At 34.6% G+C, this 17,113-nt stretch overlaps 1 long non-coding RNA gene across 3 annotated transcripts in view; it reads left to right on the forward strand.

Annotated features, from left to right (window-relative positions):
• The window catches only part of LOC103886209, a 46,421-nt gene that overhangs the window by 8,332 nt on the left and 20,976 nt on the right, over positions 1-17,113 (forward strand). For 2 of the 3 annotated variants that reach the window (XR_002523343.2, XR_004184934.1), the window contains exon 3: positions 13,702-15,397. The exons of the other annotated variant lie outside the window; for it this stretch is intronic. This is a non-coding gene — a long non-coding RNA (uncharacterized LOC103886209). Of the gene's footprint in view, positions 1-13,701; positions 15,398-17,113 lie in introns of those variants that run through there. 3 annotated transcript variants of the gene reach the window in all.

The following is a 17,113-nucleotide window of genomic DNA, read 5'->3' on the forward strand; positions in this document are numbered from 1 at the left end:
TTCAAGATTATTTTATTTTTTAATACTAAATAATGTAACCAAAAGTGTAAAAATATTAGCATTACATTTATTCATTCATTCATTTTCATAACAGTATGCTTTAGGATTAGGTACCTCCTGATATAGACTTCATTTACTAAGGTATATTATCACTCTCCAGTTTTCTTTCATATTAAAAATTTCGACATATCTAGAACGGAACAAAATGGAGAAAGCAAACAATAAAGGTAAACTCTAAGTTAATAGTTATTCAGTAATACATAAACAATTATCTGTATGTTATCTAGAAATGCTTTTTTTAAACTTAAACACTGTATTTTCAGAAACTTTGTCCTATATTCCACAGAGATGTTTATTTTATATTTTTAATAAGATAAGATGAGGGTAAATGAATGATTTCTTAAAAAGAGAAGTAGTCATATGTAAAACATGCACATACCCCCAGGCACATATGATGGATCTTTATAACACACTAAGGTTTTATTTTTCAGTTTGGTAAATGGTGAGATGCAGTTTTAAATCTTAACTTTTTCTAACATGTGAAAATGCTCATAATGTAAAAAATAAAAAATTTACTAATTTTGAAATAGACCCTTATGTGAGGCAGTGAACTAAAATAAGGCAGTTTCTTTTTCTACTGACCTCATCTTGGAAACTTTGATTGGATTCAGTAGTACTACGCTTCCTCATTCATTTAGAAAATTACCAGTGAGCTATGAGATGGATTCCTCAACCTCTTCAACTCATTTCTGCTTATTGGGTTCTGTCTTTATAGTATGCAACTAAGTTCTCTTTCTTGCTTTTGTTGTTTAAAAACTTCTGATTTATGCTTGGTAAGAGGATTCTTACTCTACATGTTATTAAAAGTGTGTATAAATGTGATTGCTAAACTGCCCTGAGCTTCTAGTCTCTACCTAAGAATGGGGTAGCCTTGCAGGAGCAGTCATGGAGCAGCGGCACCACTGGAGCTGTAACACTGCCTCCTCAGTAAAGCTGTTTCCTTCTACCTCTGGCTTGCCCTTGAATTCTTTCCTGGGCAAACTCAAGAACCCTGGCTGGCTTAGCCCCACTTCAGGGCTTGCCTGCCCTGTATCAGAATGACTCTCTTTGGAACTGGAGAATTAGGAGAGTACCTCTTTGAATAGTTAGGAAAGAAGCTTCTGGAAAATGTTGCACAGAACACTCCAGTTGAAACTTACAGTGAAACTTTAAATGCCAAAGAAGAAAAACAATATGTGTAGAGTGGCCATGCCTACACTAGTTTATGTAAATGTGAAAACATTCTTCTTTGTAAAAATATGCAAGGTGATTTTATAATCATAGAGCAAATGCTTAGTTGAAGTGGCAACTACTCTTTGAAAGCTAATATTGATTTCCCTGAAAATATTTTTCTGTTTTTTGAAATATATAAAGTCTTGGACACTTTGTTGATTGAAAATCTCTCTCACTGGGGCTCATTTGCTTTCTTTTCTTTTCTTTTTTTTTTTTTTTTTGAGAAAGTGTCTCACTCTGTCGCCCAGGCTAGAATGCAGTGGCGTGATCTGGACTCACTGTAAGCTCCACCTCCCGGGGTCACACCATTCTCCTGCCTCAGCCTCCCGAGTAGCTGGGACTACAGGCACCCACCACCACGCCTGGCTAACTTTTTGTATTTTTAGTAGAGACGAGTGTTCACCGTGTTAGCCAGGATTGTCTGGATCTCCTGACCTCGTGATCCGCCCTCCTCGGCCTCCCAGAGTGCTGGGATTTTTTTTTTTTTTTTTGCCTTAGTGCAATGCATCTACACCATGGTATACACTAAGAAGTAAAAGCTCAGATTGAAAGGCAACATTGATGAGTGCAGTCCATAAACAAAAGTCCAGATTTGAACAAAGTTGTTAAACTTTGGAAAAGAAAATGAGTGAATATCATCCACAAGTTACTGAAGGGTATCTGTGGTTTCAGCTATAACCCAGTCTGCAAATTCAGAGTTTCACATTCTATGTAGATCACATTTGTATAAGATGGTAAGTTTTTTCAAATGTAGTCAGTACAAAGATTCCTGAAATTTATGTTTTGTCTTTTCAAATTTAATATTTATTATTTTATATCTTAAGTGTCACAATGCATAAGATAATGTGCCAGGCTTTTTTTTTTAACCATTTGTTTTGTGATATCAAACACCTGCCTAAATTTCTCTTCTTTGATTTTAATATTAACTAGAGCCATATGTTTATATACATAAAATTTACATGGAGCATATTGTTCAATGGGGTAGATCATATTTATTTTAAAATATGTTTTTGTTGTATTTGTCCAAAGCTAAAACTGTGAAATAAGTGAAACAGAATACCTGCCTTTAAGAAACTGAAATCCAAGACAATCAGAAGTCTTTTAAATTTAGCAATCATGATAAAAAGGCAACTGATTATTCCCTGTTCTGATTCTGTTTCAGACTTCATAAGCATGAAGTAATGATGAAACAATCTTGGTGCACAGTCTATTAACCTTAACTCCAACTGAATAAGTACTTTATCAAATCTGACATTTAATTGTACTATATCTCTGATTTAGTCAAAATTATAATGACACAATTCACATTTACTCTTAATTTCACATACAGCCCCTGTGATTTATACTTGTTACTATAATGAAAATGTTTTGTTGATATTTACAGTCTAAGAAGATGAAAACTAGTTTATAAATATATTTTTAATTCAAATTTTAGATTCCTTTATTGGAATAAAACAAAATATTTGCTGTTTACAAGATTGTTTCTGTGTCATGAACATTATCTCCCTCTAAGCCATGTTTCTGGAATTACTGTCCTACCTAATTTAATCTTGACTGTCACAGTCAGACAGACAGAGAGTGTGGGACACTTTTCTTGCATCTGTAGTGGAAACATTAACAGCATCCAGTAACTACTCCAGGTCTGTCAGATAAATACATGATTAACTGCATTTTTGTTTATGCTTATACAAAAAGTAATATATGCCTTTAAACAATATGAATGCGCCGGGCGCGGTGGCTCAAGCCTGTAATCCCAGCACTTTGGGAGGCCGAGACGGGCGGATCACGAGGTCAGGAGATCGAGACCATCCTGGCTAACACAGTGAAACCCCGTCTCTACTAAAAAAAATACAAAAAACTAGCCGGGCGTGGTGGCGGCGCCTGTAGTCCCAGCTACTCGGGAGGCTGAGGCAGGAGAATGGCGGGAACCCGGGAGGCGGAGCTTGCAGTGAGCCGAGATCGCGCCACTGCACTCCAGCCTGGGCAACAGAGCGAGACTCCGCCTCAAAAAAAAAAAAAAAAACAAAAAAACAAAAAAAAAAACAATATGAATGCATACAGGTCAGTAATAATTACTTTACAAATTACTCCATTTATTCGTATCTGGAAATGCTTGAATTTCCCAAGAATAAAAACTTAAAGTTAGAAAAGGATTTTTAGATCAGGTATTTCAACTACTATTTTTAAGTTTAATAAAACAAAAACAAAACAAAGCTAAACTAAACTGATGTCCAAAAACTGTAAGCTTGAAGAGAAGCAGAGAAAGGAATAAATCAATTAGACTATACTGACTCCACTTGGCTCTCCAAAGCATATTAATGAGATTCCTTGTTGTGATGAACAGAGATTCACCCACATTTAGAGAAAAGACGTTTGTTTTAAAAAATATTTATGGAATTTGAGTAGGAAAAGATAAATTGCAGTTCTAAGTAAACATAGTAGTATGAGTCACAATTTGAAGTGCTGTGAAGAGAATCATTAATCTAAACAAGACAGAATTTATGAGTTCACAATTAAATCAGGTGCAGTAAGAATTATAATAATTTTTAAGTTGTACTCTTTTCTTGAAGAGGAGGCGAATTGGATTATGGATTAAAACATAGGCCAGTGGATATTCATTAGGATCCTGAAACCTAGCTGTGCCTTGGATTAAACCTATGATTTTCTGAGTATAGGCAGATCATAATAAACAAATCAATGCTGATAAATAATGAAGTGTTCTTTTCCATCAACAATGACCTCATATTCTGGAATGAAGAAAAGAAAGACATAAGTAAATGAAATACAGTAGAATAAATGGGTATGTGTGTGTCAGTGTGAGGGTGTGAGTGTGTTTGTGTATTACAAAAAAAAAGGAATAATTATGTGGCAGATCAGGGAACGTTTGCAAAAGTGGACACTTGAATTGGGTCTGAAAGTGTAAGTAGGGATGACCCACACAGTGAGGTAGAAAAGGGTATTTTAGGCAGCAAAGATGACATGAACCAAATAGAAAGGTACAAGGCAGTAAGCACACAGGATACTGTGAGGTTAGGCCCTGTTGTGTTTTTTGTTTGCTTGTTTTTTGTTTTGTTTTTTGTATTTTAACTTTGATTTTAAGTTCAGGGATACATGTGCGTGTGTTACATAGGTAAACTTATGTCATGGGGGTTTGTTTTACAGATTATTTCATCACCCAGGCATTAAGCCTACTACCCTTTAGTTATTTTTCCTGAACTTCTCCCTCCTCCCACCCTCCTCTCTCTGATGGACCCAGGTGTGTGTTATTCCCCTTTATGTGTCTGTGTGTTCTCATCATTTAGCTCCCACTTATAAATGAGAACTTGCAATATTTGGTTTCCTGTTCTTGCATTAGTTTGCTAAGGATAATGGCCTCCAGCTCCATCCATGTCCCTGCAAAAGACATGATCTCATTTTTTTATGGCTGTGTGCCATTCCATAGTGTATGTGTACCACATTTTCTTCATCTAGTCTACTGTTGGTGGACGTTTAGGTCAATTCCATGCCTTTGTTATTGTGAATAGTGCTGCAGTGAACATACACATGCATGTGTCTTCATAATAGAATGATTTATATTCCTTTGGGTATATACCCAATAATGGGATTGCTGGTTCAAATGATATTTCTGTCTTTAGGTCTTTGAGGAATTGCTGCAATGTCTTCCACAATGGTTGAACTAATTTACACTCCCACCAGTAGTGTGTAAGCATTCCTTTTCTTCCACAATATCAACAGCATCTTTTTCTTTTTTTTTTTTTTTTTTTTGATCCTTTAATAATAATCATTCTGACTGATGCGAGATGGTATCATTGTGATTTTGATTTGCATCTCTCTAATGATCAATAATGTTGAGCTTTTTATCATATGATTGTGGGCCACACGTATATCTTCTCTTGAAAAGTGTCTGTTTATGTCAGTTGCCCATGTTTTGCTAAGATTCCTTATTTTTTCTTGGAAATTTGTTTAAATTCCTTAAAGATGATGAATATTAGACCTTTGTCAGATGCATAGTTTGCAAAAATTTTCTCCCATTCTACAGGTTGTCTGTTTACTCTGTTGATAGTTTCTTTGTGCTGTGCAGAAGCTCTGTAATTTAATAAGATCCCATTTGTCAATTTTTACTTCTGTTGCAGTTGCTGTTGGCATCTTCATCACAAAGTCTTTGCACATGCCTATGTCCTGAATAGTATTGTTTAGCTTGTCTTCCAGGGTTTTTATAGTTTTGGGTTTTACAGTTAAATATTTAATCCCTCTTGAGCTAATTTTTGTATATGGTGTAAGGAAGGAGTTCAGTTTCAATCTTCTGCATATGGCTAGCCAGTTATCCCAGCACTGTTTATGTAATAGGGAATCCTTTCCTCATTGCTTGTTTTTGTCAGGTTTGTTGAAGATCAGATAGTTGTAGCATGCACTCTTATTTTTCGGGCCTCCATTCTGTTCCATTGGTCTATGTGTCCTTCTGTACAAGTACCATGCTATTTTGTTTACTGTAGCCTTGCCGTACCGTTTGAAGTTGAGTAGCATGGTGTCTCCAGCTTGTTATTTTTGCTTAGAACTGCCTTGGCTATTCAGGCTCTTTTTTGATTACATATGAATTTTAAAATAATATTTTCTAGTTCTTTGAAAAATCCCAGTGGTAGTTTAATAGGAATAGCGTTGAATCTATAAATTTCTTTGGGCTGTATGGCCATTTTAATGATATTGATTCTTCCTACTCAATAGCATGAAATGTTTTTCCATTTGTTTGTGTCATCTCTGATTGCTCTGAGCAGGGTTTTGTAGTTCTCCTTGTAGAAGTCTTTCACCTCCCTAGTTAGCTGTATTCCTAGGTATTTTATTCTTTTTGTAGCAGTTGTGAATGGGATTATGCTCCTGATTTGACTCTTAACTTTACTGTTGGTTTATAGGAATGCTAGTGATTTTTGCATATCGATTTTTTATCTCGAGACTTTGTCAAGATTGTTTATCAGAGAAGCTATTGAGCTGAGGCTATGGGGTTTGTGGATATAGGATCATGTCATCTGCAAAAAGACACTGTTTGATTTCCTCTCTTCCTATTTGGATGCCCTTTATTTCTTTCTCTTGCCTCATTGTCCTCGTCAGGAATTCCAATACTATGTTGTTTTTTCATTCTGTTTTGTTTTATTTTATTTTTTAACATTTATTTTAATTTCAGGGGACATTTGCAGGTTTGTTACATAGGTAAACTTGTCATGGGAGTTTGTTGTACAGATTATTTCATCACCCAAGTATTAAGCCTAGTACTTATTGGTTATTTTTCCTGTTCCTCTGATACTGATCCTCCTTCCACTTTCCACCCTCCAAAAGGCCATAGTGTGTGTTGTTTCTTTCTGTGTGTCCATGTGTTCTTATCATTTAGCTGATAGATTGAATAAAGAAAATGTGGTATTGCATCAATACTATGTTGAATAGGGGTGGTAAGAGAGGGCATCCTTGTCTTATTCTAGTTTTCAAGAGGAATGTTTCAAGCTTTTGCCCATTTATTATAGCATGATGTTGGCTGTGGGATGTTATTTACACATGGCTCTTAATAGTTTGAGGCCTGGTTCTAGACGTGGAGTGATCTGCATACTTTGCCAAGGAGTTTTACCTCATATGATAATCAGCAGGGAGCTAGTAAATGGTCTCATGCAGAATAATAAATATAGGTTTCTATTTTAGAAGGAATAATCCTTCAGCAGTATGGAAGATGAAAGTATGGCTAAGGATGAACGAAAAAAAAAAAAAAAGACTTCCTAAAGAAAAATCAAAGTAGTTAAAACAGTAAATAAAAGGGTATGACTATGAATTGTGGAGAAAAGATTGGATTTTAAAGTTTATAAGAAGTTAATATTTATGGGGTTTAATGTCCAGTTAGATCACTATTAAAGAGATAGGGTTTACCCCCAGTATCTCAAGCAGAGTTTACTAGAACTATATAAGACTATCGTCGGTAATCCAAGAAAAGGTTGTACAAAAGAACTAAAGTGATCTGACAAAACAGGCAAAACATCTCCATTTTTTTTTTCACAGTCTCTCATTTCTGCTGCTCTCTCTAGATTGGGTTTTTGTGAACCTTTATCTTCAGATAAACTTTTATCTTGCTTGATCATCAGAGAACATGATTCATAATTCATATATGATCATCTTACATAACTTTCCTAATTCACTACCAACTGCTAATACCACATTTTGTCTAGGTTCCAACTTCGAATCCTAGAAATAACATTTTGTGGTCTTTGGTACACCAATATGTAGATGTGGAAAGAAATCAAATTTGGGTAAGAAGAGCTAATTCCTTTTTTGGATGCATTTACCTAAAAACAAAAATTGTCAGGAGGCATTTGGATATAAAAATTGAGTACAGGGGAGCAATCTGGGATGGAGATACAACTGGAACATTATTAACTTATAGATGATTTTTAAAATCATGGAACTAAATGAGAGTTGGTGAATTAAACATCTGACTAAAGATGGACCCCAGAGGTATAACATAGCCAAGGAATTTATTTTTAAAATGATGAAAATAAGTTGAAAAGCAATATATTTCAATTGAGAGCTGATAATGTATCAAGAAAAGCAAGGATATAAAGAATTTCAGGAAATGAATTGGCAAACAGTACCAAAACTTGATAGACAGTTGTCACATAAAGAGTAAAGTGAGAGGATTTATAGAGCATCACTGATGATGTTAACAAAACACTTTCAGTGGAGTGATGGGAGCAGAAGCCAAACCCTCCTTATTGAGGGAAAAAAAATGATCGATGAGAAATCAAAGACAAGATTATAGATCATTCATCCAAATGAGAAGACTTAAGTGCAGGTGGATGGGGCTAAAGGATTTTTCAAGTAACGTCTTACCAAGAAATAAAGGATAAAAATACAGAAAAGAGAATTACTATGCCCTAAAAAAGAATTACTATTACTATTCCCCTCAAATTTGTATGTTAATATTCTAACCCCCTAATTGATGGTGTCTTAGATTGTTTACTGTTGCTATAACAGAATATCTAAGACTGGGTAATTTATGAAGAAAAGAGGTTTGTTTAGCTCATGACACTGGTGACTGGAAAGCTCAAGAGCATGGTGCTAGGATCTGTCTGGCTTCTGTAAGGGCAATGTGCAGCATCAAGACAAGGTGCAAAAGTAGAAAGGTTACTGGATGTGTGTAAACAGACTAAACATGAAGAGCAACCTTGATTTATAATAACCTGCTCTCAAAGTAACTAATCTAGTTTCTCAAGAATAAAATACGATTCCCTTGTGATGGTATTAATCTATTCATGAGGGATCCACTGCCCTGACCCAAACAACTCCCACTAGGTCCCACCTTCCAATATTGTTTCTTTGGCAATTAAATTTCAACATTAGTTTTCGTGCAGACAAATCACATCCAATTCATAGTATATGGTATTAAAAGCTAAGGCTTTTGGGAGTTGATTAGGTCAGTAGAGCAGAGTCCTCATGAATGAGATTTGTGCCCTTATGAAAGAGGCCTCAAATATGAAAACATTTCTTTGTCCCTTCTATCATGTGAGAACACAGTGAGGTCTCTATCTATGAAAAAAACAACCTTCACCAAACATTGCATCTGCTGGGACCTTGATCTTGGGCTTCCCAGCCTCAAGAACAGTGAGAAATCAATAGTAGTATGTTGTTTATAAGCCACTCAGTTTATGGTATTTTGTTATGGCAACACAAAGGAAGTAAGACAAGAGTAAATAAATTGCTGAAGCAAGATGGCTAAGGAGTTTATAGGGTATTCTATCTAGTAGAGATTAACTCCAAGCAGAAGGAGGAACACTTCTTTCTAGAAGAATAACAGAAGCTGGTACGCATTGTCTTGTCCTAACTCTTTCATAAATACTTCCGTTTATTTTTGTATGACTTTTCTTACTGATACTTTAGATTAAATTTAGGACTGTGGAATGTAGTAAAATTATTTAAATGTCTTACTTTCGAGACACAAAGGTCCTGTGATAGGTGTATTATAAAAAACTATGTAAGAAAAATCTGTAAACAAATTAGGGGTTGACAACTGTTTTAAAAAACTAAATAAATGATAAAACACAATAAAAATTCAATTTAAAAATTAATAAAATGAAACAAAACAGTTCAAGCACACTGTGGTTTCCCCTCACCAATTACCACAATTTTTGCCGGACTTTGGATAGGTGTAGGTTTTCCTCTAACAGTACAAACAAACACTTTAATTCCAAGGACAAATACTTTATGGATAAATATTAACATTATAGGAGTATTATTTTATAACATAGGAAATAGCAACTTCAGAATCATTGTTTGACTTGCTGAATATCATAAAATATCCAAATTATTTTTGGTATAATCTGAGCTCTTTGTGTTTTCCATTATGTGGGTCAACTAGTTGAGGATAATAACCTCAATAAGATTTAAATTATACTTCTTAAAGGTGCTGAAGTTTATTAACTAGCATTCATGTGTCAAAGATTTGAGTGATTGATCAGTGTTGGGGTGGTTACCGTTAATAAAGTCAATACTTAAAACTCTTGCAGTTTTAAAGCAGCACTTCACAACGTGTGGTCCTTAGAATGCCATATTTTTAGAATTGGAAATTCTCAGGTCTGCCCAAGATCTACTGGACTAGAAACTCAGGAATCTGTTTTAACAAGCCTTCCAGGTGATTCTCTGCTTCTTATGTTTTGAGAACCACTATTCTTTTTTTTTTTTTTTTTTTTTTTTTGAGACGGAGTCTGACTCTGTCGCCCAGGCTGGAGTGCAGTGGCATGATCTCTGCTCACTTGAATCTCCGCCTCTTAGGTTCAAGCGATTCTCCTGCCTCAGCCTCCCGAGTAGCTGGGATTACAGGCACGCACCACTATGCCTGGCTAATTTTTTGTATTTTTAGTAGGGATGGGATTTCACCATGTTGGTCAGACTGGTCTCGAACTCCTGACCTTGTGATCCACCCGCCTCGGCCTCCCAAAGTGCTGGGATTACAGGTATGAGCCACAGCGCCCGGCTGAGACCCACTATTTTTAAGGCTACAACTTACCTACAATAAATAGTAAAAGGGCCAACTGATGAAAAACAGATGTTCCAAATTTATATTACTTTCATTTAAATATTAAACAATTTTCATTTTTTTTTAATTATAAAGCACATCTTATGTTTGTATGCGGTTGTAAGTATTTGGCTTTATTTCTGGGTTCTCTATTATGTTCCATTGGTTTACATTCCTATTTTTATACCAGTACCCTGCGCTTTGGCTACTATGGCCTCGTAGCATAATTGGTTAATGTGATGCCTCTAAATTTGTTCTTTTTGCTTAGTATTGCTTTGGGTATTCACGCTCATTTTTTTGTTCCATATTAATTTTAGGAGGAATTTTTTTTTTTTTTTTTTGGTTCCGCGAGGAAAGACGATGGTATTCTGATCAGAATTGCATTGAATCTGTAGATTGCTTTGGGCAGTATGGTCATTTTCACAATATCAGTTCTTTCCATCCATGATCTTGGGATGTGTTTCCATTTGTTTGTATTATCTATGATTTCTTTCAGTAGTTTTTTTGTTTTGTTTTTGTAGTTTTTCTTGTAGAGATCTTTCACAGCCTTGGTTAAGTATATTTCTAAGTATCTTTTATTTTGCAGCAAAGAAACATATATTAGGGAAAAGATACTGTATTCAGTAAATTGTGCTGGAAAAAGTGGTAAGCCGCATGTAGAAGAATGAAACTGGATCCCCAGCTCTCACCTAATACAAAAATCAACTCAAGATGGATCAAAGACTTACATATAAAACCTGAAACCATGAAAATTCTAAAAGATAACACCAGAAAAACTCTTCTAAATGTTGGCTTAGGCAAAGAATTCATGACTAAGACACCAAAAGAAAATGCAACAAAAACAAAAATAAATGAATGGGACTCAATTAAACTAAAAGCTTCTGCACAACAAAGAAATAATCAGAGGAGTAAACAGACAACCTACATAATGGAAGAAAATATTCACCAACTATGCCTCTGACAAAGGACTAGTATCCAGAATTTAAAAGGAACTCAAACAAACCAGCAATAAATAAATAAATACAAAAATCCCATTAAAAAGTGGGCAAAGGGCAAGAATAGACAATCCTTAAAAGAAGATATACAAACAGCCAATAAACATTAACAAAAAAAATTCAGCATCGCTAATCACCAGGGAAATGCAAATTAAAACCACAGTGAGATTCCACCTTACTCCTGCAAGAATGTCCACAATTAAAAAGTCAGAAAACAATAGATGTTGGCATGGATGTGGTGATAATCAGATCAATGAGCACAGATTTGGGAAGAAATGGGCATAATTGGTTTCAGCTAGCCAACATGCTGGTCCCAGTATACCACTGGCTACAGCGTTCTAAAAGTGTCCTCATACGGCTCTATTAAACATTCAAGAGCTTTGACCAATATATCCTCTACCAAATACTCTCAAAAAATCTTGGTGGTGTAGGTGTGGGGGTAAGGTGGGGGTTTTTCTGAAATGGAATCATGTTAATGTGGACTTAATATTAAAATATGAGTTTTCAGAAAATGTGCTTTACTTTTAGTTGGCTAAATACCTACATTGTAAAATTTAAAAAAAAAAATCTGTAATTATCTCTTAATTTATTCATTATACTATTATATGTGTCAGGCATTTTCTTCTTGGCTCTCATATCATTTGTGTTTGTTTTATACTAATGAAATATAGAAAAACTCTGTAGTATATAGGGCCCGATGGAACTTTTCAGAGTAAGAAATTTTAATTTGTATATTATGGAAAAATCATCTCAGGAATATTCGTTTATAAATATGCAGCTACAATTTTTAGAATGTCAAAAAATAATCCTTTCACCTGAGTTGTCTTGAGTAAATAACTTTTAGAGGTTTAAATTGGATTGTTTATGTAATCATTATAAAGGTGATCTGAGGTAAATTGCTTAAGCATTTTCTTTAGCTTTTTGCAAGACGAAAAATGGAGAACAAATATTTGCTCAAATATCGAGTCAAACTAATTTTGAAGAGAAATCTCTAAATATTTATTAAATGACCAAAATATGAGAAAATGTTTAAAAAGACTGCAAATAGAAACACATCACTTTAAAGCATACAAAGAGATAAATGGAAAAAGTATTTTCCCAGAACATGCTAAAAAAAAGCCTTAGAATATCCAGGATACTGTATTTATTCATCCTTACAACATGAATTTTAATATCTTAGTGACTGAGCTATCATTTTAAGTGTTCTGTATGAATTCTTACCTTCTCAGAAGATTATGTAGATATAACAGATACTTCTGGAATATATATATCCAGGATAAGATTTGTCTTTTTACAAGAGAAAAGAAAATATATCAAGTCCAATAGAACTTAAGAAAATAAAATTTAATTAACTCTACATGATATAGACCTTGTTAATATTATATATCAAAAAAGAATAGTTTATATTCTTTTGTCTGTAAGATGGGGGAGCTGTTGCATTATAAAAAATACTGGTCAGTTCCATTCCTCTAAGCATTTTCTTTTGATTAAAACCATTTGTAATAAAAATGATGACCCAAACCTTTGTAAATGATATTTTAGCTGGATTATAGTCTAATGAAATTGTGCTTTTAAAAGTGCTTCAATTACTACAACTATAAAATCTTGGTTTACTAGGAATATGTATAAAGCGAAGTATCCATTATTCCTTTAACATCAGTATATATTGTTTAACATTCTATTTTTGGGCTAAGACTTCCTAGGCTTGACAGAAGAGATGTTGTTTATCTGACCAACATAAAAATGTGTGTGTGAGCGGCCGGGCGCGGTGGCTCAAGCCTGTAATCCCAGCACTTTGGGAGGCCGAGGCGGGTGGATCACGAGGTCAGGAGATCGAGACCATCCTGGCTAACATGGTGAAACCCCGTCTCTACTAAAAATACAAAAAACTAGCCGGGCGTGGTGGCGGGCGCCTGTAGTCCCAGCTACTCGGAGGCTGAGGCGGGAGAATGGCGTGAACCCGGGAGGTGGAGCTTGCAATGAGCCGAGATCTGGCCACTGCACTCCAGCCTGGGCGACAGAGCGAGACTCCGTCTCAAAAAAAAAAAAAAAAAAAAATGTGTGTGTGTGTGTGTGTGTATAAAAATAAATGTTCTGTTGTTATTTAGTTATGTCTCCCCTGAAAACACTGATAGATCCAACAATTCTCTTGATTCCTCTTAAAGATAAGCAAGAAGAAGAATAAAGTATGTCAAACTTAAACTTGAGTAAATCCAAGTTGGAAAACAAAACTAGACTTTTTTTTAAAATCCTACTGGATGAATATTGAGAGAGACAAAAATATTAACACCACATAAATTATAACCTAGAGAAAATTCTAAACCAGGTTGAAAACCTACTCATAAACAGTCAATAATATCATACACTTATGCAATACAATTTTTTTTACAGAAAGAACTTTAGTAATTACCTCATGCTGTATATATAGGAAAGAAGACAAAGAAGAAAAATTCTTTACGGTATGCAATTGCTTTTCTCCTGCCTTATCTTGGTATTTGTAGAAACCCTTGGAAATAGAAAAAGTGAACACTGTGTCCCTGTTCTATAGTTTGAAAAATTGACATACATAAGTTATTTTTAATTTATCCAGTTAATCACTACTAATCATGATGCTTTATGAATGACAATTCTTTTACATTTATTCAAAAATATGGGGAAAATAAATGACATCTGCCTACGTAACTTAAAATTCTTGAAGAAAATATGTATAGGAATAACTTGTTATTAAATGTTATAGAAATATTAGTTCTTGGTCTCTTATAGTAAGTGGCTAATCATCATGTCTACCTTTATGTATAATTTATTTACATTTTAAAATATTCTAACCTTGAATACATAGGGAACAAATATCTGATGATAGGTGTTTGCAAGGCAGGGTCAGTGTTTTTTCTTGATATTTTCTCTGAAATACCTGAGTATCTACTAGGAATCTAACATGGAAGGATAATTACATATTAGGATGGTAGCAAATTTTTATACACCCAATTTATGGCCAAGCAAAACAAAGTGTAATGTGTCTGAGCATGTATGTGCTCCTTTCACCAATTTTCTTGTAGTAGAATTTATAAAACTGCATATATACATGACGTACAATGTGATGATTTGATTTATATATACATTGTGAAATAATCACCACAATCAAGTTAATGAACACATTCATCACCTCACAGTTTTCTAAAATTACATTTATCAAACTCCATTTGAAAGTAAATGTTTTCTCATTGTTGACCATGACTTTAAAACTTTATTACAGATTAATGTAAAGAAAGCTACCAAAAATAATTTTAGTAATAAAACATCTGAATATACACCATGAAATGTATGTGCTGATTTTAGGAGTACAACTAAATGAGTAATGCAAACTTAATTGCAGGATCATCACATAAACACTCTTTCTCTTTCTCTCTCTCTCTCTCTATATATATATATATGTGTGTGTATATATATAACTTATATGCATATGATATATCTTATATATCTAACTATATATAGAGAGAGAGGGAGAAAGAGAGACTATAGACTAATATAACTTTTCCATTAACTATGTATTAAGTCAGCCTTATAATAATGCCCCTGGATTATCTGACCCTTTAATAAAATGTTATACGTATTTAGAGACTTGGATTGTGCCTGTTTTTACTAAAAGTTGTTATTTAAAATATTATTAGTAAGGTAATTCATATAAACCCTGCAGAGAAGCTGTATAACTGTGCATATAAATAGTGAAGAGAAACTGACCTGGCAATCGGAGATGTTGAAATTATTCCAACTCCGCTGCCAACTGGCTCTGTGTCTTTGGAGAGGTCGCGTAATACCTCTGAGCTATAGTTTCCTTATCAGTAACATAGACTAGATGATCTTTAAAATTTCATTCAGCACATAACTTGATCTCTAACTTAAAAGAGGTGGAATAAAAATCACGACTACAAATTATTAGCTTTACTATGGTTGTACTTTGTTTTTACACCTTACAGGCACTAAAAACTACCTAGAGTTAATTAGTATTCTTTTCAAAAAAAAAATTATTTCTGGCCGGGCGCGGTGGCTCAAGCCTGTAATCCCAACACTTTGGGAGGCCGAGACGGGCGGATCACAAGGTCAGGAGATCGAGACCATCCTGGCGAACACGGTGAAACCCCGTCTCTACTAAAAAGTACAAAAAAAAAAAAAAAAAAAAACTAGCCGGGCGAGGGGGGGGGGACCCGTAGTCCCAACCACTCGGGGGGGCGAGGGGGGGGAATGGCCTGAACCCGGGAGGCGGAGCTTGCAGTGAGCCGAGATCCGGCCACTGCACTCCAGCCTACGCGACAGAGCGCGACTCCGTCTCAAAAACAAAACAAAACAAAACAAAACAAAACAAAAAAATTATTTCTTACAAATCTTGTGCTATTCTGTAAGGCATAGGTCTAATATGTATTTAATGTAGCTTTCGTACCAACTGCAAAAACTTTAAAGCATATCCGAATGTGTGAGTTTTGTAAGACTTGAATGGTACAAATGAAAGTAATGGAAATTTTATTATATTCTATTATCGATTGTATGATTAGAGTTGTTGAGTGGTAAATCAGTGTCTTGTGTGTGTGAAAGACAGAGAACTGATGACAATTGTAAAAGCCAAAGATCCTCAAGACGGAATAGTGGTCAGGATAATAGGCTTTGAAATTAGAACCGATATTTTACTTCCAGTGTTTGCCACATCTCAGTGGTATGACATTGGGAAAGTAGGTTAATTTCTCTGAATTACTGCATCTGTAGTATGCAGATTGCAATACATATATACACACATATATATACACATACACATATATTTCAAGAATAAGCATAGATGTTAAAGTTAGCAATTATTGAGGGCATGAGTGTATGTATATTTTTAAATCCTTAAAATGAATTATGTAAATTCCTTAACTTTTTAAAAAATTTAATCCAAAGTGCTTTCATTTGACAAGGGCTTTCCCCCTTCACTATCTTATAGGTAATGGGATTGATAATGAATAGGTAACTGTGTGGCATGGCTCTCGATATAATATAATTTTCTTAGAGGCAGAATTGCAATGAGGTTATATCATTTCTGGAATCAGATTATTAGATAAGACCGCTTAACAGTTGAAAAATATCAGAAAAATATCCAGCATGTGCATTATTAACTCCTCAACTTGAAAAGCCTAAAATGAGACTTCAGAGAGTAAGATAAGAAAATATAGAGAAGAAAATATCTCTCAAAAGGAAGAAGTAAATTAAGCAAGTTTTTTTTCCCATAACCTACTAAATCTACCTTGAAAATAGAAAGGAAAAAAACACACACGTACATGCAGAGAGAGAGAGAGAGATTTGAAGGGAAGAGCAATTATCCCAAAGCCACCAGAAAAAAAAAAAAAAAAAAGCACTTTCTTTGTTTGTTTTGAAAGCAATCAAATCAGGTTCTGAAATCGCTTTTTCATTTTTCTCCTTAGTGAAAACAAACATCACATAAATCCCCATGTGAAGGGAATGCTGAGAGAATAACTTCTCCAAACAAATTTGCATGTGCCCACAAACCAAAAGCATTTCAATGGGACATTTTATTTTAAATTTTTAAATTTTAATTTAATTTTTTCAACATCTGCTTATTAATATGCTTTTAAGACTTTGCGGTTAAAAATTTCTTTAAAATGTTTTTAGATGATAAAACTCAATTATTATTCTCAGCAAACTATCGCAAGAACAGAAAACCAAACACCGCATGTTCTCACTCATAGGTGGGAACTGAACAATGAGATCACTTGGACTCGGGAAGGGGAACATCACACACTGGGGCCTATCATGG

Source organism: Papio anubis, chromosome 7 (assembly GCF_008728515.1).
Source record: "Papio anubis isolate 15944 chromosome 7, Panubis1.0, whole genome shotgun sequence".
Taxonomy (NCBI): domain Eukaryota; kingdom Metazoa; phylum Chordata; class Mammalia; order Primates; family Cercopithecidae; genus Papio; species Papio anubis.